This window comes from Ictidomys tridecemlineatus, chromosome 14 (assembly GCF_052094955.1).
Source record: "Ictidomys tridecemlineatus isolate mIctTri1 chromosome 14, mIctTri1.hap1, whole genome shotgun sequence".
In the NCBI taxonomy this organism is placed as follows: domain Eukaryota; kingdom Metazoa; phylum Chordata; class Mammalia; order Rodentia; family Sciuridae; genus Ictidomys; species Ictidomys tridecemlineatus.
Window position 1 is genome coordinate 33861243 of NC_135490.1, and position 27327 is coordinate 33888569.

General features: G+C 39.9%; 1 protein-coding gene across 2 annotated transcripts in view; it reads left to right on the forward strand.

The window, feature by feature from the left end:
• Primpol (primase and DNA directed polymerase) overlaps nt 1-27327 on the forward strand; it is a 162274-nt gene that overhangs the window by 40720 nt on the left and 94227 nt on the right. The window lies entirely within an intron of this gene.

The window sequence follows — 27327 nt, forward strand, 5'->3', positions numbered from 1 at the left end:
TATTTATTATTTCTAGTAGAATTTTCATAGATTCTTCAGGATATTTTTGTATAGATAACCATATCGTTAGCAAATAGACAGCTTTATTTCTTCTTTTCCAGTATGTGTTTTAATTACCTTGCTGTGTTAGCTAGAACTATGAGTATATTGTTGAATAGAAATGATGGGAGTGGATTTCCTTGGATTCTTCCTGTAACATTAGGAGAAAGCCGTCCAGTCTTTGACCATTAATTATGACATTAGCGCCATGCGTGGTGGCGCAAGCATATAATCCCAGCGGCTCAGGAAGCTGAGTCAGGAGGATTGAGAGTTCAAAGCCAGCCTCTGCAAAAACAGGGTACTAAACAACTCAGGAAGACTTTGTCCCTAAATTAAAAATACAAAATAGGGCTGGGGATGTGACTCAGTGGTTGAGTGCCCCTGGGTTCAATCCCCTGTTACACCACCCCTTCCCCCCAAAATGATATTAGCTATAGATTATTTTTAATAAGTGTCTTTCTCAGGTTTAGGATTGTCTCTCCTATTTTTAGGTATTTGGAAGTTTTCATGATGTTTGAGTGTTAAATTTTATCAATTTCTTCTCTGGCATCTGTTGAAATGACTGTGTTTTTTCTTCTTAATTTATTAATAAAGTGAATTATATTGCCTTATTTTTCAGATGTCAGGCTGGCCTTGCATTCCTAGAATAAACACCATTTGGTCATCATGTATTATTCTTTCCATTCATTGCAAATTTTCTTTACTAGTACTCTATAGCAAATTATCATGTTTGAGTGCATGAAGAAAATTGGAATATAGTTTTCTTTTTTGTAAGGATTTGTTCAAGTTTGGGTACCAATGTAATATTCTCATAAAATCAATTAAAATATATTTCCTCCTTTTCTATTTTCTTGAATAATTGTATAGAAATGGAATTATTTTCTACCAGTGAAATGGAATTATTTTCTACCATTTGTGATGGTTGATTGGCTAGGCCACAATACCTAGATATTTGGTCAAATATTATTATAAACGTTTCTGTGAAGGTAGTTCTTAGATAAGATTAACATTTAAATCAGTAGAATTTGAGTGAAGCAGATTATACTCCATAATGTTGGTAGGCTTCATCAGATAAATTGAAGGCATTAATAAAAAACAGGAAAGGAAAAAAAGACTGATCTTCCCAGAGAGAGAGATAAGAGAATTCTGCCAGCCGGTCAGCCAAGGATTTGAACTGGAATCCTTTCCTGAGTCTCTATCCTGCAGGACTTCCCTATAGATTTTGAACTTGCCATCTTCTAAAATCATATGAGCCAAGTCTCTTAAGAATAAAACTCCCCCTGCACACACATACACACCCCATTGGTTATTTTTCTCTGGAGAACCCTAAGAGACTACCTGAGCTTGCTAACTATTTTTTTAAATATATTTTGTAGTTGTAGGTGAACACAATACCTTTATTTTAGTTTTATGTGGTGCTGAGGATTGAACCCAGTGCCTCATGCATGCTAGGCAAGTGTTCTATCACTGAGCCACAACTCCAACCCTGCTTGTTAACTATTAAGATGAAAGATTCTCAGCTACAAATCAGTTTCTTTACTATTTATAGGACCTATTAGAAGATCCATTTCTTTTTAAGGGAGAATAGTTTCGGTCCTTTAAGAAACTTGTCTATTCATCTATGTTATCAAAGTTACAGATATTAAGGTGTTTGAGGGGCTGGGGTTATGGCTCAGTGGTAGCACACTTGCCTGGCATGTGTAAGGCACTGGGTTCCATTCTCAGCACTACATGTAAATAAATAAAATAAAGATCTATCAACAACTAAAAAAATTTTTTTTTTTAAAAAATGGTGTTTGAAATGATCACTATTATCCTGTTAATGTATGTAAGTTCTGTAGTAATGCACCATCTTGCATTTCTGATATTAGTCATTTGTCTTCTTCAAATGCACATACCTGTCAGGAGAGAAGTTTATCAGATTTATTTCTTCGAAAAAGCATGTTTCATTGAATTATTTTCGTATTTTACCAACTTCTCTATTTTTCCCACTTCTGTTTGCTTTAGCTTAATTTAATCTACTTTTTATAGTTTTTTTTTTTTTAAGTGGAAACTGATAGACCCAACCTGATCTTTTCTTAAAATTGGGCATCTCCCCACAAAGTCATGAAAAGATAATTTCGGCTTTACTATAAATTACTGCAAATTCTGAACCTGCTTGGAATGCCTGCCCGTGCCTTGAACTCACCCAAGCCTGGCTCTCTGACCAGATAGCAGCCCTCTCTGAAACTTTAGTGATGCCTCACAAATCTTGGCCTTCCCTGGCCAGACAACAACCCTCTCTGAGGCTCTAATGGTCCTCATAAATTCTGATGTTGGGGCAAGCAAAAAAATGTAAACTACCATTAGTGTGATGCTTGTCAGAGTTCTGTTATCTGTAACCCCCCTTTGTGTAACTTTCTGGGCTATAAAGCTGGGCTGCAGGAAAGCTGGGGTGCTGTCTTGTTCCCGCCGTTTTGGGAGGAAGAGGCAGCCCGGCCGGTTGAAATAATCAGCTTGCTTTAATTTGATTTTAATTGGAGTCAGTGGTCTTTTCTTTCGTCCTGGTCTAACAAAACCTGAATCATAGGTTAACGACATTTCTTCCTTTCTAATATAAACTATTTTAATACAATTTTTTTATAAGTTGTAGATGGACACAATACCTTTATTTATTTTTATGTGGTGCTGAGAATTGAACCCAGTGCCTCACGTATAGATAGTGAAGCCAGATTAAAAGATAGGCAGTCAGTGTATATAGGTAAATCAAGTCAGGTCGGATCTAGGAGGCCAATTTTGAGTGAGTCTGGGAAGTTGGAGACTGTCCCCTGAGAGACCTTATCAAGAACCTGCCCATGCTCCAACCTGTTGCCAAGGTAACCTGTCCCAGGACAGGTTATTTCCCCTCCCTACAGGGAGCTATAAGGTTGTTAATGTGTCCTTGGCTACTCCATCCTGCCTTCCCCCTTCAGCCCACCTGTTGTTCACCTTTTGGCCATAGTCAAATCCACAGGAAGAAGAAAGATAAGGGGGGAAAGGCAGGAGAACAAAGGAATCCTAGGACATATAAAAAGGACAGAACACCTGGCATCCTGGGATACCATGTTACCAGCCCTGGCCCACTTCTCCAACTCCCTCGCGGGAGAAGTCTATGTTACCCCTTTTTAAATAAATCCTGCTTCATATGCTTGCCTTGGCATGCTTCTCTAATATCCAAACTTCAACATGTGTCACCAATAACAGTATCACTAGGCAAGCGCTCTACTGCTGAGCCACAACCCCAGCTCCTAATATAAACATTTAATAGCATAAATTTCCCTTTAATCATTGCTATGGAGCACTCTGTTATTTTAATATATAGTATCTTCATGTTCCTTCACTTAAAATTATTTTGCAATATTCATTATAACTTCTTCTTTGACTAAGTGCTTACTTAACATATTTTACTGAATTTATAAATACCTTTCTTTAAGAAATTATACATTTTTACGTTTATTTGCTATAGAAGTTGAGCTTACTCTAACTAATATACTCACTGTCTCTTTTCATCAAGTTATCACCTAGACTATTAGGTTAAATCCTCAAGCACTTAAAAAGATTATGTATGATATGATCTGAGATTATAAATTTGAGAAAACATAACTTACTCTTCACATACAATATCTGAATACAAAATTTTGAGTTTTGCTTCATTATTTTAGAGCTGTCTCATTTTTATTATTTTGTTGGTAAACCATTCCTCCCTCCTTCTAAGTCAGTGCTATCAGGACATTTTTCTTTATCCTTAAAATTCAGACATTTTACAAGCATATGGGAAGATAGATTTTGTCATTAATTTTTTATGCAAAACTGGCCTTTTGATCAGCAAGAATATGTCTTTTTTTCAGTCTGAGTTCAAAATTTAGTAATGCAGAGAACACTGAGCTTTAAAGGAAAAATATCCCTGTTAAACTATAGAACAGACAACTTGTAAACAATTCATGATCCAGATAAAGGAACATAAGGGACAGAAAAGGATTAAAATGTAAGGATGCACTAAAAAGGCCATAAATTACTTTCTAATGTTCCAATTCCCTATAAGTTTTCTGGAATGCAGCAAAACAGGAACATGACTTCAATAGAAAGAGACCATTAACTTCAGAAGCTAACATTTGATAGGACAGTATCCTCTGGGCCAGTCACCTGATTGACCCCCAGCTGCCAGAGATGTTTATGTAAGCTGAAACCTATCTGACCAGACCCTCTAATGGGAAAATACAATCTTGCTCAGAATTTCCCAGTCCCAAGGAAAGTCCATCCCTTTGGATCGCATATATACCACCATTTTTGTACCCAAATAAAAAGCCTGTCTTGACAGCATGTTGAGTTTGCCTACGTTCTGCTCAGAGAGTGCATACCTTTGCCTTTGACTTCCCAGTAAAGATTGTCCTGTCTTTGCTAAGACCTGACTTATCTTTTTCAATGAAGTGAAAAACTTGGAAGGTTTGAGTTGAAATGTCTTCTGACTTTAGAGAGACCTTCTTGGAACCTCCATTTGGTGACAAAGTCATCTATCAGATCCTTAATTTTTCCTATTTTTTTTTCCCCACTAATTTGAGAATCTTTTTTTTTTTTTAACTTTATTTTGTATATTTACTGAGGATTGAACCCAGTGCCTCACACGTACTAGGCAAGCACTTTACCACTGAGCCAAAACCCCAATCCTAATTGGGCAATCTTTAGGACTGAGTTTTCTCTCTTGTCATAATTTAATCTCTGACACATTCTCCCCCAATATTCTTGGAGAACTTCTCAAGCTCATACTCTACACAACTGAAAAATTTCTTCAGTGTGGATTCTATGCTTAACATAATTTAATCCTACTCCTTGATTAAATTTTTAATTGAGATGAAAACTTATGCACAGTAAAAAAAAATGCATACAGATAACTGATGCACATACCAAGATATGAACATTTCTAAAACACAAAAACTGCCCTCAAACTTTCCCAATCAGTATCCCAAAAGGTGACATTCTTTTGACCTCTATCACCTTAGTGTTGCCTGTTCTTCAACTTCATGGAATCAAATAACACATGCTATTTATTTATTTATATATATTTTGCATTACAATTCTTACTACACCATTATACCATAATTTATATCTCTGATTATATATAAGGTATGTTGACACTAAATTCACATCTTCATACATAACACATGCTTTTTATGTGTTACTTCTGCACATGATATTTGAAATTTATTTTTTCAAGTAGTTATTCGTGGCTGTAATACATTGCTATGTGGCATTCTGTTCAATAAACATATCACAATACATTTATCCATTTTGCTCTCAGTGGACTTTTGGGCTCTATATGATTTTTGTTTACTTTGTGTAAAGCAGCCATTCTTCTATTCCTGATAAATATAAGTAGCCATCCAATAATGAAATTGCTGGATGATGGTGTATAACAAATCCAACTTTAAATTTAATTGCTGCTGGGCTGGGTGTGTGGCTCAAGTGGTAGCACACTCACCTGGCAGCGTGCGGTGCATCCTCACCACCACATACAAACAAAGATGTTGTGTCCACCGAAAACTAAAAAAATATTTAAAAATTCTCTCTCTCTCTCTTAAAAAAAAAAAATCAATTGCTGCTGCTGTTGTTGTTCTCTGCTTTACTTACATTCTTGTTGAATTTAAACCAGTTCTAATCTAGTCCTACAGTTTTGTTTTGGAGATTAATACATATGTAAATGACTGAATTTCATGCAAATTATTTCCAACTGCTCTGTATTCAGTGGAAAATTCCTCACAGATTCAAACATTGGTTTTTTTTTTTTTTTTTAATGTATTGTCTCTAAAGTTACAGTGAGGGGCTGGGGTTGTAGCATGTATGGGTCACTGAGTTCAGATCCTTAGCACCACATAAAAATAATCAACAAAATAAAGGTATTGAGCCCATGGGCAACTAAAAAAATTTTTTTAAAAATAAAGTTACAGTGAGGTCTCATCTTGTGAATTTTCATTAATACTTTAATAGAACCGTGGGATTTGGCTAACTGAACTGTCTTCAGTCGGGACCCAATATTTGTCTTCCTTTGTGTGTCCTATAAATGCTGATGCTTTCTAGTATTTCTTCTGTGGCTTTCTTCTCTGGCTACTCTTAATTCTTCAGACACTCTCAACCACTCCCTTGGATTTTGCTAGATGCTGACAAACATTTACTCAAAAGCACCAACACTGATTTTCTTGCATGCATATCTTCCTGCCTTCAGAAGGGAACACCTGTCTTCATATTTCTGCAGTTATGCCAACTTTCTGCCTTACCAGACTACTGCTACTATCTTGTCTGTTACTGACCTTGTCTTTAAAAAACAGTTATCCAGCCCAGCACAGTGGTTCACACCTGTAATCCCAGCAGTTTGGGAGGCTGAGGCAGGAGAATCACAAGTTCAAAGCCAGCTTTAGCAATTTAGTGAGACCCTCAGCAACTCAGTGAGATCCTGTCTTTAAATAAGATACAATAAGGGTCTGGATGATGTGCTAGAGTTCGGGAACCCCAAAAGACCACCAGAGACCAAGATCGATTTAAGCAGCAAAGAGGTGTTTATTGTGAGCTAGTTCAGTCCTCCACGCACACACAGCAACTGGTAATGCTGAGAGGCTCCGAGCCCAGGGTTTGCAGCAGTTTTATACACTCTTTGGGGAAGGCAGGGACTCCACATACATCATAGCATCTCTTAGCAATCATCAAACAATGCTGGAAAATCATAAAACAACTCTAAAATGTGATTAGCAGATTCACTGGAGGGAACAAGTTGGGTAAGAATGATTGGTTAGTACAAGAGGGGGATTCCTTTGAACTGATTGGTTTAGGCACGAGGGGTGTACGTACTAAACTACCTGGTTTCCCAACATGTTAACAACCACCATAAACTACAGGGGTGGGGGTGGTCATCTGGCATCCCAAGATTTTCCCTGTCTCATGCTGATTGGAGGTTGCTAGGGGGTTGCTCTGGGTCCTCACCTAGCCTAACTGAGTCAGGGACACCTGGCACCACAGGTGTTATTTACAGACAAACAACTCAGCAGGGTGGGTATGTGCCTAGGAGTGCTCTGTGGGTTTTTCCAAGGACAAGGGCTACGCCCCCTTCCTTGGACAGGCTTTGCTCTGAGGTAGAGGCTGGTTTCTCAAAAAGGGAGTCACATCAGTTTCTCATGGGGATGTGGTTCAGTGGTTAAGTGCCCTTGGGTTCAATTCCTGGCACACAAACAAAAAACAAACAAACAAAAAACAGTTCTCCAAGCCATTATTCCCAGAAATGTTCCAAGTTTCTCTCTTTCACAATTCTCATGCACTATGTTTGTTGGGAAAAAGTATAACGCAGCCGTACCCCAGAAAAAACCCCAACATGGTGCCTAAGGAGCTTCCCTTCCTACTTTCCCCTTTATTTACTGGCGCGAAAAGTTCCCGCGGGTTCGAACTCTCCTGCCTGCGCCAATATTTCAGATCTCGCTGGCAGGGAACCTTAACCCCAATAAGAACTAATTCCGTGGGCTCCAGAACTGATATCTGGAAGAACTTGCCAATAAACGGGTGGCCGGCCATTTATCTAAGCCCTGCCATCTCTCCTTAGATCTATATAAGCACACCACCTTTTGCAATAAAGTGGAACTCTCCCCAGGGAATTGTCTTGCGTGGAGGCTTCTTTCAATGTTTGATAAATTCCAACGCTTAAATGGCTCTGGATACTTTCCTTCCCTTTCCATTTTTCTAGGGTCGTCAGTTTAGCTCAGAACCTTACCTATTCTGCTGTACTATTTCATTTACTGACCTCTCTGTTTCACACTACTTCAAATTTTCAACCACAGCTCTGCCCAGGTGTGTCTTTAACCTGGCTACCTCTCCAGCAACTCCTTCTATTTTTCCCTACCTCATTTCCTAGGCTGCAGATTCACTAGACTCCTAGCAGTTCTCTGGACTAATTATGTTGCTCAATAATTTCATGACATTCTATTCTGCACGTTGCTTACCCTGCCCTGAATATCCTGCTCCTACTCCTTTCCCCAGATAACTTTATATTACTCGTGGCTTCCCAGGGACTTGAATTACCTTACTCTATGCTCACACCAAATTAAATTTGAATTCAGTGTTTTTGTGTGTTTTATCTTTGATAGTCTGCAGGAACCTATTGTTTCAATCAGTTCCTGAATTTAACGCCTAAAATTTTAGTTATAAACAATGCTTCACATTAGGTGTAGGTTCATAAAACTACTAAATATACAGTAATTACTGTATAAATTGCTTCATTAATTCATTAATATGATAACAATCAGAGTATCCACCTCAAAAAACAAAAGCTATTCTTAGCTTTATCACTTTTTAGAAAACAAAAAGAGGAGAAAAAAGAAAATATATTTGGCATCATCATTTATACCTCAATATAACAATTTTAGTTTTATATTTTATAACCTTATACAATTCTGTATAAAAAAAAACATGTATCTTGATTCCAAATATTTCTTAAATGGAGGAAATTCAAACAGAGTCTACTCTGTTATAAATAAAATAAAGCTCTTAGTTTGAAAGTTGATGATTAAATTCCATATATAAAGTTAGGAGGTTGAAGGTTATATCCTTAAATTTAGAAGCTGGAGTTTAGAAGTTGCAGGTTATATTGCATACATAAATGTCTTAATAATTTTTGACAAGAGAAACTTTATTTTACATTGAAATAGAAGGATTCACGAGAGAGAAAACCTTCTACTTAAATAGAACATGGTTATATTGGTTTTGTTGGAACTGTGCTTTAACCTAATTAATGAGTCCCTGCCAGGGAGGAGGAACAGATTCTGGTGGAGCAACCACTTGGGAATTTGAATCTACAATCAATGGTTATATAGTTGGAGCTAAGGATAAGGCTAGAACTCAGATTTATATAAAAACCTAGAAAATTCAGAGAAGAAAAAAAGAGAAATTTTCTAAAACTTAGATACAAACAAGGAAATATCCTCTTCAGGATAGAGCATCTGGCTTGTGATTTTTATTTCTTCATTTATTTGAAATTTCACTATTTGGGGATGAGGATGTAGTTTAGTGGTAGAGCACTTGCCTAGTATTTGTAAAGCTCTGGGTTCAATCCCCAATATAGAATAAAAAAAAAATCCATATACTTAAAATTTTACTGTTAGCAGTATTTATATCATAATATTATCTTTTTACTATTGGTTTATTTGAATTTATTAAGTTATTACATTGATTAAGAAAAATACTGCATAATAAATAACTAATAAGTATATAAAATAGTAATGGTCAACTCTCAACTATTCATACCAAAGGAAGGATAGGCTGGGTTCAAGTCATTGAGAACTATTCATCCCTCTGGCTAGGCAGAAATTTGGTCATGCTTCTAGTGGCAATAGCATTGTGGTCCTGATTCAGGTGTCAACAGGCTTTTTTGGAGTCAGACACGCTACCGTTGCACCATGAGGTCCTTCAACAGGCTTTTTTGAATGGCAGAGAATAGTTGCTGCCACATTCAACTTATCTAGTGAAAAAGAAATTTTGCATAAAATAATCACATTTTGACTAAACAATAGCAAACTTTTGGTTTATAAATACTATTTATAAGGTGACTTTTGCTTTTGAAAGTTCAACAAACACAGAGCACAAACCATGGGCTGGAGTTATATGGTGAATGCTGTGGAAATGTGACTCCCAACCCCGTGCATGTCAGACTCACTGGGTGAAGTAGTAAGGCAAGAGACTCAAGAACTCTTCTTGTGCATGCATTGATTTTCTCAGCCAGTGCATACTCAGAAGATAAGTGTTATCCAGTTCACATGACTTTGGTTTTGTTTTGTTTTGGTACCAGAGATTGAAGCCAGGGGCGCTTTACCACTGAGCTTCCTTCTTATGTTTTATTTCAAGACAGGGTCTGGCTGAGTTGCTTAGGGCCTCACTAAATTGCTGAAGCTGACTTTGAATTTCTGATCCTCCTGCCTCAGACTTGCAAACTACTGGGTTTACAGGCATGCACCACTGCACCTGGCTTTTTTCTGTTTTTTAAAGGGACTAAAAGGCCATTTCCTCAAAAATGCTATAGTTCACAAAAATGGATAGGGTATGCTCTCTGCTCTTGGGAACACATCTATTGACATGTATATTCTGAATATCATTATGATGCTATTTAGTAAATAAATCAGGAATGACTGTTCCAGTTTGACAGAAGAAGAAATCAAGTAGCAGGGGAATTAAATAACTTTATTATAGCCTCTGTACCATAACAAATTATCTTTGAATAATAGGTTAAGACTCATCTCTTTTAACTTGAAGTCTAGTTTTTCCTTTTCTTCTCCTAAACTATTCAGTGTCTTGAGTTCATAGCATTTTTTTCCCCTAAGATACCAAAGCACTTTGACTATAACTACTGAAGCCTTTTAATCTGTGGCTAGATGTATTTTAGTTTTTTTCTTGTTTACTTGTTACAAAACTAATCTTGCACTGTTTTTATTTTCATATATTTCATAACTTGAGTAGACTCCAAGTAACTAACTCTCCAAGTAGACCTACATCACCTGTGACCTCAACAAGTACCTGACCAGTGTCGTTGGCATTTGCAAGAAAGTAACATGGCTACAACATGGTTTTGAACTAGACTGTGCTGAGAATACTTTCTAAAAATATTAGGGGGCTGGAGATATAGCTCAGTTGGTAGAGTGCTTACCTCACATGCACAAGGCCCTGAGTTCAATCCCCAACATCACAAAAATAAATAAAGTTTTCAACAAAATTTTAAAGAAACAGATGATGAAATTGAAAACTATATATATGGTGGTGATTTATGCATGAAAGGGTTCATGGAAATTCAACTAGCAGATCTAAACAGAGAGAAAAGACCAAGACTGTGGCCTTACTTTTAAAAGATTGGTAAATGAATATTCATTTAAATGTTTCCAGTTAAGATGTTGAATATATGTTTTAATTTTTTCAACTCTCAATCTTAGTAACTTTTATGATTAGACAACTAACTACCAATGTTGATCTTACTGGCTCAGTGAGTTTTTACTATATCCTTGGGCATACTTGAAAACAATCTTTAGGAATTCAGAAATTAGGATTGAAAATTTCCCTGGATTAATGAAGTTGATCACTACATGGATGGTTCGTCCGATTTTTGTTTCCATGCTTGACTTTGCTTTTCTTTCTATGTAAATTCTAAAACAAAATTTTTAAAATTTAATCTTACTTTTTCAAAACTTGATATACTCTCAGGCATCCCTGGAAGATCATCAGGGATAGAAAGGCTACATTTATAAACTGAGAGTCAATCTGAATTCAAATGAAGCAATAGCTTCATTTCCATAATGTACCAGTTATTGAATCTACAGACTCTTATGTCAATAGCATGAAGACCAGATGAAATTTCCAAATAAAGGCAAAAGTATCCAGTGTGCTCAACTTCACTAGCAATCCTAAAAATACAAACCAAACAATAAAGTGCCAATGATGTGCAATGAAGTTACATCTATTAGATGATAAACTCCCTCCACCCAGCCAGTTCTGGGGAAGAATTTTTATCCCAAGTTGCCGAAGTCTGGCTGGGCACAAATAACCGGGAGGTCAAGCCACTTGTAGGTTCAGGCAGGAATGAACTTTATTTCCGAAAACACGCGAACGCCACCCACGGGAACTCTCCAGGAACTCCCCAAGAGATCAACTGAAACTCAACGGGAACTCCGCAAGAACTCAACCATCACCATCCTAATGGCTCGATGGCGCCACCTCTCAACCACTCCCCCTGGCAAAATGCCAGGCACCATCCCCAGTCGGCTGTGGCTCTCAACATCTCTCCCCTTCTGTTTAATTAAACAACAAGTGTGTGGCTTAGGGACCGTGCCTGTCTTAGGTTGTCCAATACTACATATGGTCCTTACCCATCATCAGATGAACTGACCTCAAGGCGTCAGCCTCCTGTCTTAGGTTCGTACCATTGCAATTGGATCTTACCTGTCATTGACTACCAGCCCAGCATTTAGCCATACTTGTGGATAATGGTTTTTACACAAACACCATAAACAACCTGCTACAAGCAGAAAGGGGAGGATACAAAATGCCACGATATCAAGCCACTGATGGCTCCTTTTGGAAAAATTGTACCATCAATGACCCCATCAGCAAAGATACCCCGGCACTACCACAATTCACTGCACCAACAGATAGTTCACAATGCATACAAGTGATACATAGTCCAGGCAAGTTCTGCAAGCAGTTCAAAGAAGAGAAATCCATTAATATATCCATTTCCTCCCAAAGTAAATCGACTCCTTGATTGAGTATCACTTGTTGAGTTACATTATTCATTGATGCATCAGTTTATACAGTTTGTTGTGATAGCTATCGCAAAAGCTGTAGTTTGGTTTTATCTTTGTCTTCACTGGCACTGGGATGAAGATAGGAATTCTGGCAATGATGGCTAAGAAAAAATTATGTAACATTCCAGCAGGCACTAAAAAAAGCAATTTTCTAAACAATTTAGTATCCTGAATAGAATTAGATATAATGAAAAGGAAAGGTGAAAGTAAACAAACAGATCTGTTAACCTCCTTTTTTGTTCACACTTTTTAAAAATCGTCAACAGTTGTTTACCCAATTTAAATTAAATCATTTAAATCATGTGAATTAAAAAAATATTTGGATCCATTTTTTCATGAGCACTCCTCATATATGATATATGGATATATGCACATACAGACATACAACACAAAACACAAGTGTGCACACATAACACAATACATATAACACATAACATAATAGTAAAGGCCTTGTAGTTTTTCACAGGTGAAATCCCTATTGCAATGGTCAAAAACACCACAGACAAAAAATAGAACTGATCAGAAAAACATTAACCTAGGTCTGTATGACCTCAAAAAATAAAATAGAACTTCATGGTGTGGGAGAGGGCAATAATAAAATAGATATTGAAAAAAGCATCCCAGTTACCACCTGGGTTTGACTCTTCTTTTGATATCCCATCCTTCTTCCTGTAACTTGCATATGGGTCTGAAGGTATTCCCACAAGCAAGCCCCAAGGTTTCTTACATTTGAAATAGGCCTTAATGGTGTTCATTATTCATTAGCCTCCAGGTGTGGGAGAACCACTGTCGCAGATGTAAGGATAGCCAAACTGGAGTTTTGGATATCAGCTGTTATGGATTTGAGCTAAATCATCTTCTTTTTGGTCTGTAGAAATAGCTTTAGTTAGTCTCTCTGGAATCCAAATAGGCTGTTGTTTTCCCTGTGGAAACACACAAACACAACCGCGACTCCAGACAATCACTAGGTCAGGACCTTTCCATTGTCCTGTTAGAATATCCTTCCAAAGTGCCTTGGGCTTATGTACATTTTTTGGACACATGTGCCTTTCTGCAGCACTAAGCCCTGATGAATCCAAATTTAAAAAGTTTAGAGTAAAAAGGGTTATTTTAAGTTTATCTTTGGGGGATATATACCTGCCGCGACCCCTCACCAGCAAGGAGGACACGACACAGGATTCTTCTTTCAGCAGTTTATTCAGGCCTTTACTTATGTGTCTCTGGAAGCTTCTTCTTCTCTAACCCGCACCCCCCAGCCTAATAAAGCATACCAAGCCCCAATGCAAAGCCGCCACATGGACCTTTCTCATAGGGTGTTTTACAGCAACGTGCCATCTCTCCCAAAATAAGGAGTTGTTTAACACAGGCCACGGAGCTTATCAGCGCCATCTTGTAATGGCGACCACGGTCCGCTGACATGGCTCACCACAGTTCCCCCTTTTTGTTTAACTAAAACAACACAGGCGAGAGTAGAGGTCCTATCCCACTGTGCAGAAGTGGCTGCATAGTATGGCTCAGCCCTAGGGGGGCCCTTCCCTAGATCTGACTCCATATCAGCCGACACCTTTTTTCGTGAGGCGAGGCGTGGACGCGTCAAACCCGCATGCAATAGGACATGCTCTCCTTGAGGTCCCGGTCCACTGCGAGATCACTCAAGTGCAGTGCCTTGCCTCAAATCCTGTATCATGACGCTGGTGAACAGACGGGGGGTAGCCAAGACCGTCTTTTATTGGCCTTACGCCAATTTGTTCTCGCCATGCCTGAGTCAGCCAAATCCGCATGAGGGAAGTCACAAATAAGCTGGCCACACCCAGAGAGAAAGGCACGGACCTTAAAGCAACAGATAAGCACCTCCAGTCCGGAAACCCATCTGCGTGTAATGGTAGCAAGACCTGCAGAGTGCAAGGGCTTTCCAATACTAGAAGTGTAACAAAAGAAAGACATGTCATTCCCAGTGCAATGTTAAAATAACTTGGGGTGCAACGACCATGTCGAAAATTTACTGCTTAAGCTGCACAAGCCAGACCTGAGGCGAGATACCATTTTCTAGAGCTGCAAAAGCTTGCACGATCATAGCCTTATCTTGAGCACTGCGGGCCTTAAGGCGACAGAGAAACCACAAACAGAGGAACATACCGAAGCAACACAATGCACCAAAAATGCCTACTCCCACCCACTCCTTAAAAAAGGAAAAAGCAGAAGAAATCCAATTAGTGAATTGACCCAAAGTCATGGGATCAACATGGGTGTTATTCAAGACAGCTATCTGAGTCAGTTGAGACTGGATCATGTCTTCCGCCGTCATGGACCAATTCTCGGCCAAATAGTCACCGATGATGCGGGAAGCATTCCTGGAATCATTAAATCTGAAAGAGGTTATACACAAATGTGCACGTTGGTCAATGCAACCCAAAAGTACCAGGTCAGACAATTCTTCTATCTGAGCTTGAAGTAGATCTATTCTTTGGTTAGCAGCTAAAATCCCTGACAAAAGATGTTGGTTAATTTTATTTTGAGATTCGAGTATGGTGGAAGTTTGTTGAATAACATTATTAATAGTGGCAGCAGTTTGTACTTGACTGGCCATGGCTACTCCAGTTGTAACTGCTGCAGCAGCAGACACTGCCACGGCTGTCACTATAGTTGTTGTAATCCCAAAATCCCTGCGGGCTTGGAGAAAACAGCCAAAGTCTTAATTATTTTAAAATCTAAAGGCTCATGGTACCTTCCCCTATTATTGTCCTGAAAAACTGGGTATGCTAGTCCCATGTCTGTATTAACTGTTCTCCACACTTAGATATGGAAAGTCCTCCCGGAGCCTTGGACTCCACCCACATACGGGGGCGGAACTACTGGAGGCGCGGGGAAGGGTGGAGCAGCATCAAGTACTGGCTCCTCCTCTAGATTCTCAACTTCCTCCCCAGAACTGGATTTATTACCCTTCTCACAGCAGGCTTTTACATCTGTTATTTCCCGTTTTTTCTTTTTTATCTTAGTCTTACATAATTGTTGTAATAACTTGTCCAATTCCTCAGAACTGTCCGAGCTACTTGTGTCCTTGGGAGTTTTTAACTCAGTCAAGTCCAGATAGAGCCTTCTCCTCTGTTTAACTTCAGACTCCCTTGTCTGTTCACCACTCTTACTTCTAATACTTTCTGGTACCTCGCTATGTGACCCCTCCGATTTTTCTTCATGCAATTGCTCAAGAACGGCCTGACCCTCGCTCACAGCTTTCTGGCATTTACCATCCATTATACACCCCCTCACTAATTTCCAAAGCGGAATGGTACCGCCCTTTAAAGTTCCTTGTTTGTAAGCGAAATCCAGATCTTTCCCTAATTTGTCCCAACTGGGAATCGTGAGACTCCCTGAAAAAGCAAACCAAGGAGCTACAGAGTCAGTCTCTTCTAAAAACCTCTGTAATGTGCTCCGCTTCACTTTAAGTCCCTTAGAACGCAGTAACCCGTCCAAGGCCAGCAAAATTGGGCTTGAGGAAGTAGCGCCTATACTGTTCCAAGCAGTATAAAGAAAGTGAAAGTACAAAACCCCGCTCTCTCCTTATTTACAGAGGAGCGTCTTATTTTATTATTTTTCCCCGCTCTCTCTTTATCTACAGAGGAGCGTCTTATTTTATTATTTTTTCCCCGCTCTCTCTTTATCTACAGAGGAGTGTCTTATTTTATTATTTTTTCCCCGCTCTCTCTTTATCTACAAAGGAGCGTCTTATTTTATTATTTTTCCCCCGCTCTCTCTTTATCTACAGAGGAGCGTCTTATTTATTACTTTTCCCCCGCTCTCTCTTTAATTACCGAGGAGCGTCTTATTTATTATTTTTTCCCCGCTCTCTCTTTAATTACCGAGGAGCGCCCGCTTTCATTTGCGGATTCCCACTTTACCTGGGAACTTACCGGTGCACCACCCTGACTGCTGAAAGTTCTGGATCCTGGGTCTGAGGAGGTGTCCCCGTCCGGACCACCACCTGCCGCGACCCCTTGCCAGCAAGGAGGACACGACACAGGATTCTTCTTTCAGCAGTTTATTCAGGCCTTTACTTATGTGTCTCTGGAAGCTTCTTCTTATCTAATCCGCACCCCCCAGCCTAATAAAGCATACCAAGCCCCAATGCAAAGCCACCACGTGGACCTTTCTCATAGGGTGTTTTACAGCAACGTGCCATCTCTCCCAAAATAAGGAGTTGTTTAACACAGGCCATGGCGCTTATCAGTGCCATCTTGTAATGGCGACCACGGTCCGCTGACACGGCTCACCACATATACCCCTTCCCAATTCCGTCTTTTTGCTTTAATAAGTACATTTTAATAGTTTGATGAGCTCTTTTAACTATGCCTTATCCCTGTGGATTGTATGGTATTCCTGTTATATGAGTAATGCCAAATGATGAGCAAAATTGTTTAAAAGAGGTAGAAGTATAGACAGGGCCATTATCTGTTTTTAACTGTTTTGGAACGCCCACAGTGGCAAAATTTTGTAAGCAATGAGCTATAATATCTTTAGTTTGTTCTCTGGTATGAAGGGAGCCCATCAAAAATCCAACAGAAGTATCAACTGTAACATGCAAATATTTTAATTTTCCAAATTCTGGCAAGTGTGTGACGTCCATCTGTCAAATATGGTTACGTATCAGTCCTCTAGGATTGACTCCAAGATTAACTTGTGGTAAAAAGGTCACACAATTTTGACATTGTTTTATTATTTGTCTAGCTTGTTCCTTAGTTATTTTAAAATGCTTTTTTAAAGTATTTGCATTGACATGGAAGGATTTATGAAAATTTGTAGCTTCTTCTAGCGTAGAAAAAATATGTATGTCATGTGTAGTTTTATCTGCTAAATCATTGCCCAAACTAAGGGCTCCAGGCAATCCTGTATGTGCCCTGATATGTCCTATAAAGAATAGTAAAGGCACAATAACACAATAGTAAAGGCCTTGTAGCTTTTTTCAGGTGAAATCTCATTGCAATGTTTAAGAACTCCACAGTTGATCAAAAATAGAACTGATCAGAAAACATTAACTTGTCTGTAGGATCAAAATCATGAGCTAAAAAAAAGGAATACAGAATCTAAGAAAAAGTGAGAGTCCTAAAAAAGATGACTGGCCAGTAGTTAGTAAATATCATACAATTTACTTCTTGGTTTGGTCTAGTTTGAGTTCAGGTAAAAAGACACTTTTACTCTTTTTTTTTCCCTTGGGCCTGAGCTCCAAGCTTCTTCTCCAAGCTTAAGCCCTGGCTGAGGTTTGGAAGGAACTGGGAAAACCGGAATTCTGAGCAGAAACCTCATGTCTGAGGCATTTTAACCATAAGTCATAATTTTTTTCCAGGTTTGGATGTTGAGAATTATGATACAAGTTTAAGATGTAATTCCCAAAATTTTATATATATATATATTTTTTACACTAGAAAAACTTGCTCACATAAAACTGGAAATAGGATCTCTACCATCAGGAGAAATTTCTTTAGGATCATTAAGCTACTTTCTTTGTTCTGAAGTTCCTAAAGTAGTATTAAGTTATATTAAATCACCTGAAAATTTTTAAAAAGAACCATACACTACCATGTGTATCCAAAATTAAGCTTTGAAAATTTCCAAGACTGTTGCTATTTAAGGTCATTTTAATAAACCAGGCCCACGTTCCAATTTAACACTTTTTTTTTCTGAATTTTACACACGGAGGGGAACAGATACCATATCATAATTTACTATCCTTGACCAAATTAATGCGCTGGTATACCTAGTGAAATCTTCTCAGGCTACCCAGTTCAAAATTGAAACTTTTTAATTTTTTTTTTTTTTGTAAACAGAGGTGGAGTAATCCTTAAAGTGCAGGTAAGAAATGAGGGAGCTCCCCAGAGCAAAATGGCTCTGGCAGCTGCTGGGAGTCCCTTAGTTCTATCCTCCACTTATAAGATTAATCCTTCTGAAAGCAGAGTGGGGACTCCTTAAAAGTCCCTTCGGGAGTGTCAAAATTTGTGACTGGAAATTTGGTTCCCATCCCCCAAAGTCAATTAACACCAATTTAATAATGAGGACAGGGTTTTGAGCAGGCATTTTTATTGGCGCTCAAGGCGACTACGGGAAGAAAAGAAGACACTGCTTCCCTAGTCTCAGTATTTAGCCTTAGATGGAATTTACCACCCACTTTGGGCTGCATTCCCAAGCAACCCGACCCCGGGAAGACCCGTTCGCTTCTTTGGCCCCGGGATTTGGTGATCGCTGCAGCCGAGGAGGGCTGTAACACTCGGGGGGTTTGGGACCCGGTCCCTTCTACCCCCACGAGGAGGGAGAGGGCGGGTGCCCCCGAGCTGCCTTCCCCGCTTGCCGGGCGGAGGGAGGGGGGGCAGTCCCCTGCCGACTCCACCTCCGACCCCGCCCGCCCCACTGTGGTGGAAATGCGCCCAGTGGCAGCCGGTTGCCAGCAGAGGAGGGGGAGGGACGGTCCCCCATAGACCTTACCCCCTGACCCCGCCCGCCCGTCCCCCGCACCCGCCTGAGTACCCCCCCTCCCGGGAGGGGAGACGGTGAGGGGGTTCAGAGGACAGGTGGGTGGAGGGGCCGGGAGGAACAGGGACGGGACAGATCCTCCATACCGCCGGGTGGAACCCTCCGGGCGGACTACACGGACCCCACCCATGCAGGAGATTCGCAGAGGTCCTACCAGGTCCAGCGTTTTACTGTAAAAGAAAGTTTCTGGGCCCTTGAGTGGGATCAAGGGTCAGGGACAGAGACGTGGAATAGCTTTGTCCCATACTGGGAGTTACTCAAAGACAATACAAACGTGACACAACATGGACACACAGTAAACGTTTAACACAAGTCCAGAAGCAAAGGTTAAAGACAGGCAGTAAACTCAACCTGAAGAAAAAAAAGAATTGCCGGCAAAGCCAGACGGGTTGGCAGCAGAATTCACCTGACGAGGGCTCTTTTGTCCCTCTACCTGATGGGGGGCACTTCCCCCCGAGTCCCCTAAGGCGTCCCTTAGGGGGTGTTCTGTGGCTTCAGGGCACATCTGTCTGCCACTGCCAGGGGGAGCTTACGCCCTCCGCTGGCAGCCACACGCTGCCAACCCAAACCAAAGCTCTGAGAGCTTACGCTCTCTGGGAGGTTACGTTCTCCACTGAGCCAGAAACCAAACCTGAGTGATCACAAAGGAAGAACAAGAAGGAGAAGAAGGAGGAGAGAGGCGCCTTACTTACCCCCTAAAGCAGTCCGTTGGAGTCTGCCTGTCCGGCGATGCGCAGTTCCCGGCCAACGCACCAAATGTAAGGGCCGGCAAAGCGTCGGAGGAAGAGACCACAAGAGACTGGCTTCATGCAATAAGAAGGAGGGAGTTTATTAATTCAGCATGCTCCTGGCTCACTCAGGAAGATAGAGCAGCCCAGAGCCCCGAGCAGAGGTCAAGCAGTGCTTAAGTACACTTTTTGGGGAGGGCGGGGACTTTGCATACATCAGAACAAATCATCATGAGGCACGGGAAAATTGAACAACAACTCTGAGACATGATTAGCACATTCATTGGAGGGAACAGTCTGGGCAGGGGTGATTGGTCACTTCTAAGCAGGGTACACATTTAAACTGATTGGTTTTGGGGCCTGGATGCCTACGTGCTGAGCTACTCAGAGCCCCTAGCTATTAAACAGCCAGAGGATCAGGAGGAATATTTACTGGGCAGTTTGGGTATTGTCCTAACAGAGGAATTTAACAATACCTGGCCTTCACTTTTAAACTCAGGCCCTGCAGCTTGGAAACTTTACAATGCTCTGTCTTTTACAGTTTAACTCAGGCTTTGCGGCTTAGAATCAGCTTAGAAATTTTACCCTTACAGTTACTCTGTTGAGATGAATTCCTAGGTATATTTGAACTATTTCAGTTAGGAATTTTAAGACCACTCTGCATTGATAAATCTAGGATCAAGAAAAAAACAGATAATGACATAAGACACAAATAGTGTCAGGACACTGGGATCTTTCTACGGATCCTCTCTATTGTCTCCAAGTGACCAGTAAGGAATTGGGCTTTACAGTCAGTCAGACCTGGCTTCAAATTTCAGCTCTGTTACCTACTGTCTGTGTGATTTGAACAAACTATTGAACGTTTCTAAGCCTCAGTTTCCTCATCTGTATAAAGGTTGATCAAAACTAATAAAAATCAACTCAGAGGGTAATAATGAGGAATATGGTTTTTAACACAATCCCTGGCATGTGATAAGTTTCAATAAATAGTAATTAAGTTACGGTGGCAATTCCCCAGGGAAGGAGTTTGGAATCCAGGAGGCAGAGCAGCCCAACACAGAATCCTGTTCTTCAGGTCTGACTACAGACAAGAAATAAGTGAGGTGTGCCATAAGGAACAAGTGAGGTGCCATGTACCCAGGGCAAGTACTGCAGGGAGACTTGAACTGGGGAAACTCCTGCCAGCGCTCTGGTTTGAACTCTGACTTTTCCCAGGAATTATTGGGTCTAAAATCACCCGTGTTTTATTCACATCTGACCAAGGCAAATATGCCATGTTGAGAAGAAACAACATGTGAAGATCAAGACAGAGGACAAAGAGAGCATTCAGGGGCTGAGGTTGTGGCTCAGCGGTAGAGCGCTCCCCTAGCATGGGCAAGGCCTTGGGTTCAATCCTCAGCACCACATAAAAATAAATTAACTAATTAAAGATATTGTATCTAACTACATTTAATATATATGAGAGAGAGAGAGAGCATCCATCCCTAGAAAAGTCAATGGAGCCCTGTGTTCAACAGGCTTTGCAAGCCAAATTTTGCCTAGCTTGGGGCAATTATGGTAGGACAGGAAGAAGTCCCTGGGCGTGACTGGTTGGCAGCAGGTAATGGTCATCTGACTACCTGGGAAATACAGAGTTTATTTTATCTGATTACCTGGGAATTGCCTAAGAGACTTTTTCCTTTCCTGATTCCAGAGAACTGCTGAGAGGATGTTTCCATTACAGTTCAAATGAAAAGATTAGATGATGCTGGTCCCCGGGAATAGGCAAGGGAGCAAAAGTGTACATTACTTTTTTTTTTTTTTTAGTTTTTGGCGGACACAACATCTTTGTTTGTATGTGGTGCTGAGGATCGAATCCAGGCCGCACGCATGCCAGGAGAGCGCGCTACCACTTGAGCCACATCCCCAGCCCCAAGTGCACATTACTTGATTTTGCCTTTTATGTACCTTTGACATTCTTCATAATAAGAACCCCAAACTAGAATGTTACAGAGGAGAGAGACAGAGACAGACAGACAGACAGACAGACAGAAGGCTGCGTCTGGCTTCTGATCTCACAGCCATTGCAGTATACTGAGCTCCATAGAGACAGTGCTGGGGCATTGGCCAACCCTGTGCCTCACTGAGGACAAACAACTAAACATGGCCAAAGGGCATCCTAAGAAGGCCAGAAGCAAAATGTCATCCTATGCATTCTTTGTGCAAACTTGCCAGGAGGAAGCATAAGAAAAATTGTCAAGGCTGAAAGAAGCAAGAAAAAGAAGCAAGAGGAGGAAGATGTGGAAGACGAAGAGGATGAAGAGGAAAGGGAAGATGAAGAAGATGATGAATAATTTGGTTCTAGTGCAGTTTTTTTTTTAACTCTCCTGTACACAGCTGTGTAAGATTTGTTTTTAAACTGTACAGTATCTTCTTTTGTATAGCTAACACACTACCGAATGTGTCTTTAGATAACCCTGTCCTGGTGGTATTTTTTTTCTTTTTTTTTTTTAATGTTTATTTTTGGACACAATCCCTTTATTTTATTTATTTTTATGTGGTGCTGAGGATGGAACCCAGGGCCTGCCAAGTGCTAGGTTAGTGCTCTACCGCTGAGCCACAACTCCAGCCCCCTGATAGTATTTTTCAATATCCATTTGAACTGGGGAAACTCCTGCCAGCGCTCTGGTTTGAACTCTGACTTGCCTGGTACAGCTGTAAATTGGCATGGAAATTTAAGAAGGTTCTTGTTGGTGCACAGCACAAATTAGTTATATATGGGGATGGTAGTTGTTCATCTTCAGTTGTCTCCAGTGTTGTTCTGTTAACTGAATACCACTCTGTAATTGCAAAAAAAAGAAAAAAAAAGTTGCAGCTGTTTTGTTGACATTCTGAATGCTTCTAAGTAAAAACAGGGTTTGTTTTTTTTTTAAATTAAAAATAAAGAACCAAAAACTGAGATAAGAAAAATGAACAAAAATTTTAAAACAATGAATTTCCCCCCTCCACCTCTTTTATGAACCCCACCACACCCTGAACCATACACATGATTATTAAAATCTGTATTAAGGACTGTGTTTCTCATTGCAATCCCTTGCCATGCAAGAGAAATGATGCAGATTTAGTTCCATGATGCTTGAAACTCCAAAGTTTCTTTATCATTCAAGGAGAAGGAATGCTCCTCAAATTAACACAACAAGTTGCTTCCCTTCTCTGCTTGAAATCCTTCCCTAGTTTTCCATTACTGTCCATTTGAAAGGAATGCTGGTTTCTTTAGGACCAGGATCCAGGATGCATTTATTCTCCTGTTTCATCTCCTATTTCCTGTTGTTCTCCCTCCAACAATGCAGTACCCTCTTTCTTGGAGGTACTTTGCCCTTCACCTCTCTTGGTCAGGCTCTTTTTTACTTCCTGGAATGTTCTCCTTACACACACACACACACACACACACACACACACACACACACACACCTGTCCATCCTTTCCTCTCTCTCTACATTAGACCAGAGCCTTGCAAGGCCTTCTCAAACCCCTCCTCAAACCTTTTATGTGCACATAATATTGGTCATGACCTCTATTATGTTTACAAATTTTTATTATAATTGTCATATTTCTCCCCTGCAGGAAAGCTAAGTCTTTTAAGTACAGGAGTGATTTATTTATTTTTTTTAGGAATACTTAATAAATCCAATGAATTCTAAAGCAAAATTGGCAGTTTTGGAGGCATTTTCAAGTATATCGTTTTCACAGATTCTTAAAACAACTCAGTTTTGAGGGGTGTGGTAGGGTACACTTGTCATCCCAGCGAAATATTGATGTTCTGTTAACCGAATACCACTCTGTAATGTTTTCCTTCTCCTTTCCCCAAACACACACACACACACACACACACACACACACCTCTGTCCATAATTTCTTCTTCCTCTATATCAGACCAGAGCCTTGCCTTTTCTACAGGAACTTCCCAACCCTCTCCACAAATTATAATTATAATGGGAGGCTAGAATAGGAGGATCACAAGTTTGAGGCCAAACTGGGTAACTCAGTGAGACCCTGTCTCAAAATATAAAGGGCTCAGTATGCACTTCGGTGGTAGAGAGCTCCTGGGTTCCATCTCCAGGACTAAAAACAGAAAGAAAACACAACTCAGCGTTTAACCTATCAATCGTGTGCTTTTATTGTCCTCCTGACGATTTTGCAAATAAGGAAGTCCAGGTTCCTGTAGGTGGGTACCTGGGCTTCAGCTATTCTGCTGGCTCCTGTTCCACGGGGGTCTTCAATGTTCTCTTGACTACAAAACCCAGGGAATTTGGAAACTTCTCACACTGTTCAATACATCCCGTCTTTTTACTTACAGTCTGGACAAGGGAGTCAGGGGGCCTGGGTATTTAGGCTTCACCAGTTTTAAGATTTTTAACTTTGCTGGACCTCAGCTGTCTCATCTATAAAATGTCAGGGTGACACCAAATAAGGAATTCTCAAATAGTTTACATTTCACACCCATTAATCTTTCTAATCCATAGAGTCCCAACTTTCATGCTTCCTACTGTCCAATAGATGCCTGTCTCCCTCAAAATTTTATCCTACTGTAGGTTTGCTGTGTCACCTTGAGTGCTTTGGTGCATGATTTTCTATGTCCACTGCGAAGGTGGCTTTCTTCTGATGTCTTATGAGTACATGCCTTTGCTTTACAACCAAGGACACTCTTCCTTGATTCACCACCTAACCACCAGAGACAAAGGAAGGGCCCCTTTCCTTCTCCTTACCTTCCTTATCACATTCTTTGAAGTCCTTCTTTTCCAACCAGCAGGAGCAATAAGCTTTCCTAGACAGAGTGGTGTTTACCCTAATCAGTGCTCATAAAAGGAACTGGGTTCTGCTCTGATAGAAATAAAGAGAGAGAAAGGGAAAGAGAAAGAGAAAGAAAGATGTTTCTATCCAACTTATTTACGTAAGCTTTAAAGACATGAAAGGGTTCTGATGTATGTTAATGCTATGGTTTTAAAACACGTAATTCTGTTAATAGTCTGAAACCTTGCTGAGAATATTGTTTATCATTGTGGAGAACACAAAATAAATTCTGATGGTATGATTAAAAAAATCATCATAGCTCTAACATATACATATAAAACTCATTCTATTAGAAATTAAGTTATAGCTGTTCCTCAGTATCTGCAGGAGATTGATTGGCTCAGATACCAAAATATTTGAATTCCCCAACTCCCTCAATATAGTATTTGCACATAAAGTGTACATGTCCTCCTGTATATACTTTAAATCTTCTCTGGATTACTTACAATGCATAATCCAAACGACATTTAAATAGTTGCTAGTGTAACGGTGGTCCACGTCACCTTTTGAATATAGCTCTGAGACTTATTTTTAAAAGGGACCTGTTTTTCTTTCCTCTTCTCCCTCTCCTCCTCCCTAACCTGGGGATGGGGAACAAGATTACCTTCAGTTTTATCTGTGCTCCACAGGAAGGGGATGTCTGCCAGGGGATCTAGGAAGTTACTACCTCCCAAATTCACAAGTGAATCCTAACACACCATCAGGGTGCCCCGGGGCCCCTGGTCGGGGCACACCTGGAATGTAGACTTTGAATAGCCCCTTGGAAAGCCCCTTGTTCCTTCTGATGGGCAGAATCATAGTCTTTGGGACTAGAGTCCCCTGAGTTTCTTCTTTGCTAGCAAAGCTATAAGACTTCTTTTGTTTTTTTCTTTTTCTCAAAACCATGTCCTCATTATTGAATTAGCATCGGGGACAAGGACCAAGCTTTTGGTTACACTAGATTGTATTATTTAGGGGATAATAACAAGCAAAAAGTCTGTACATGTTCAGCACAGATGTAATTTTTTTTTCCCTAAATATTTCCCATTCAAGTTTGGTAGAATCTGTGGATGTGAAACCAAAAGACAGAGAGGATCAACTGTGTAATGATACCACTGTCTATCATTTTTACAGCTATCATAAATTCAATGATAAAAAGTAAATCCATCACCAGGAAACATGTAGTTATATAACCTTATTGTAAGAAGCCTGTTGTTGTGTTTTACTGACTAGCATTGCAGTTTCTTAGAATGAAATTTGACATAGCAACTGGAAGAACAACAGCTTTCACTTAAAAAGAGTTTTATTTTTAGAGCTGTCATGGTATAAATGTTATTCTAAGATGGCTAAGCTGTTGGAAATTGTCCAAGTTTTGTGAAAGTTTTTCATTAAGTGTTTCATGTTATTACCACTATAAACCCAAACATTGCAAACTCTCCATAAGCTGTTATAAAGCTGGTTCAGTTGATAAATTACTAAAATCCCCCTCCTTTAAAGTTCCAAGCCATGAAACATTTGTTACATTGCTAAGAGGAATAAATGGACATGGATTGACCACCCAAAGATTCTGTTAGTCATCTACAGAGAGAATTGCACCACTTGCACCATTTCTTGCTTATCTCCGTTGTTAACAATACCAAGATGTCAAACTGCATAGAGATTGGGTCTCTAGCAGCAGAGGGTGGTATAAGCACACAGCTACTGTAGAAATTTGGGAGAGGGAACCAAAAATATCTGGCAGGTGTATGGGATGTAACTGGTGGGTAGAAGAAGAGAATTAGAAGAAATGATAATCAGTCAAGTTTCTTTTCATGAACTAGCCCAAGGCCACAGTCCTGAGACTGTCAGGAGAATGATCAGAACAAAATAGCATCATGGCACATAGATACAGAGATTGAAGAATTAATTTTAGGTTTCATTTAAAAATACATTTGATTTAGGCTGGAATTCTGGCTCAGTGGTAGAGCGTTTGCCTAGCATGTGTGAAGCACTGGGTTTGATTCTCAGCACCACATGTAAAAATAAATAAATAAAGGTGCATCAATAACTAATAAAATATTTTTTTAAAATAATAGTTGTTTAGCACCTCACTGTTGCTGAAATTGGCCTTAAACTGGTGGTCCTCTTGCCTTAGCCTCCTGAGCTGCTGGAATTTCAAGCAGGCATCACCGCACCTGGATCATTATATCCAGTTTTAAGCATGCTTTTCCCAGGAATTAAATACAATCATGTTGTTGCATAACCATTACCACCATCCAGCTCTGGAACCTTTTAACCTCCCAAACTGATACTCTGTACCTTTGAAACTCTAATCCTTCATTGCCCTTACCCTCAATCCCCTGGCAAACACCTTCTGTCACTATGTTATTCAACTATTCCCAATACCTCATGTAAGTGGAATTGTACAGTATTTCTCCCTGTGGCTGACTTCTTTCACTCAGCATGATGTCGGGGTTCATTCATGGTGTGGCCTTCGTCAGAATTCCTTTCCTTCTTAAAAAAATTATTTTATTTTATTTTTAACTAATATATAAAAATTATACAGACTGGGGCTGGGGTTGTGGCTCAGAGGAAAAGCACTCGCCTAGCATGCCTGAAGCACTGGGTTTGATCCTCAGCACCACATAAAAATTAAATAAAAAAGTATTGTGTCTGCCTACAACTAAAGAATAAATATTGAAAAAAAAAATACACATACCTATAGAATACCCTGTGCTGTTTCCATACATGTATACATTGTGTGATGGTTTAATCTGGGTAAACATATTGACTTCTTGATACATTTATCCTTTCTTTATGGTAAAAAACATTCAAAATCCTATCTTCTTGCATATATATATATATATATATATATGCAATATATATAACATTATCCCTATTCATACTCACCCTGCTGT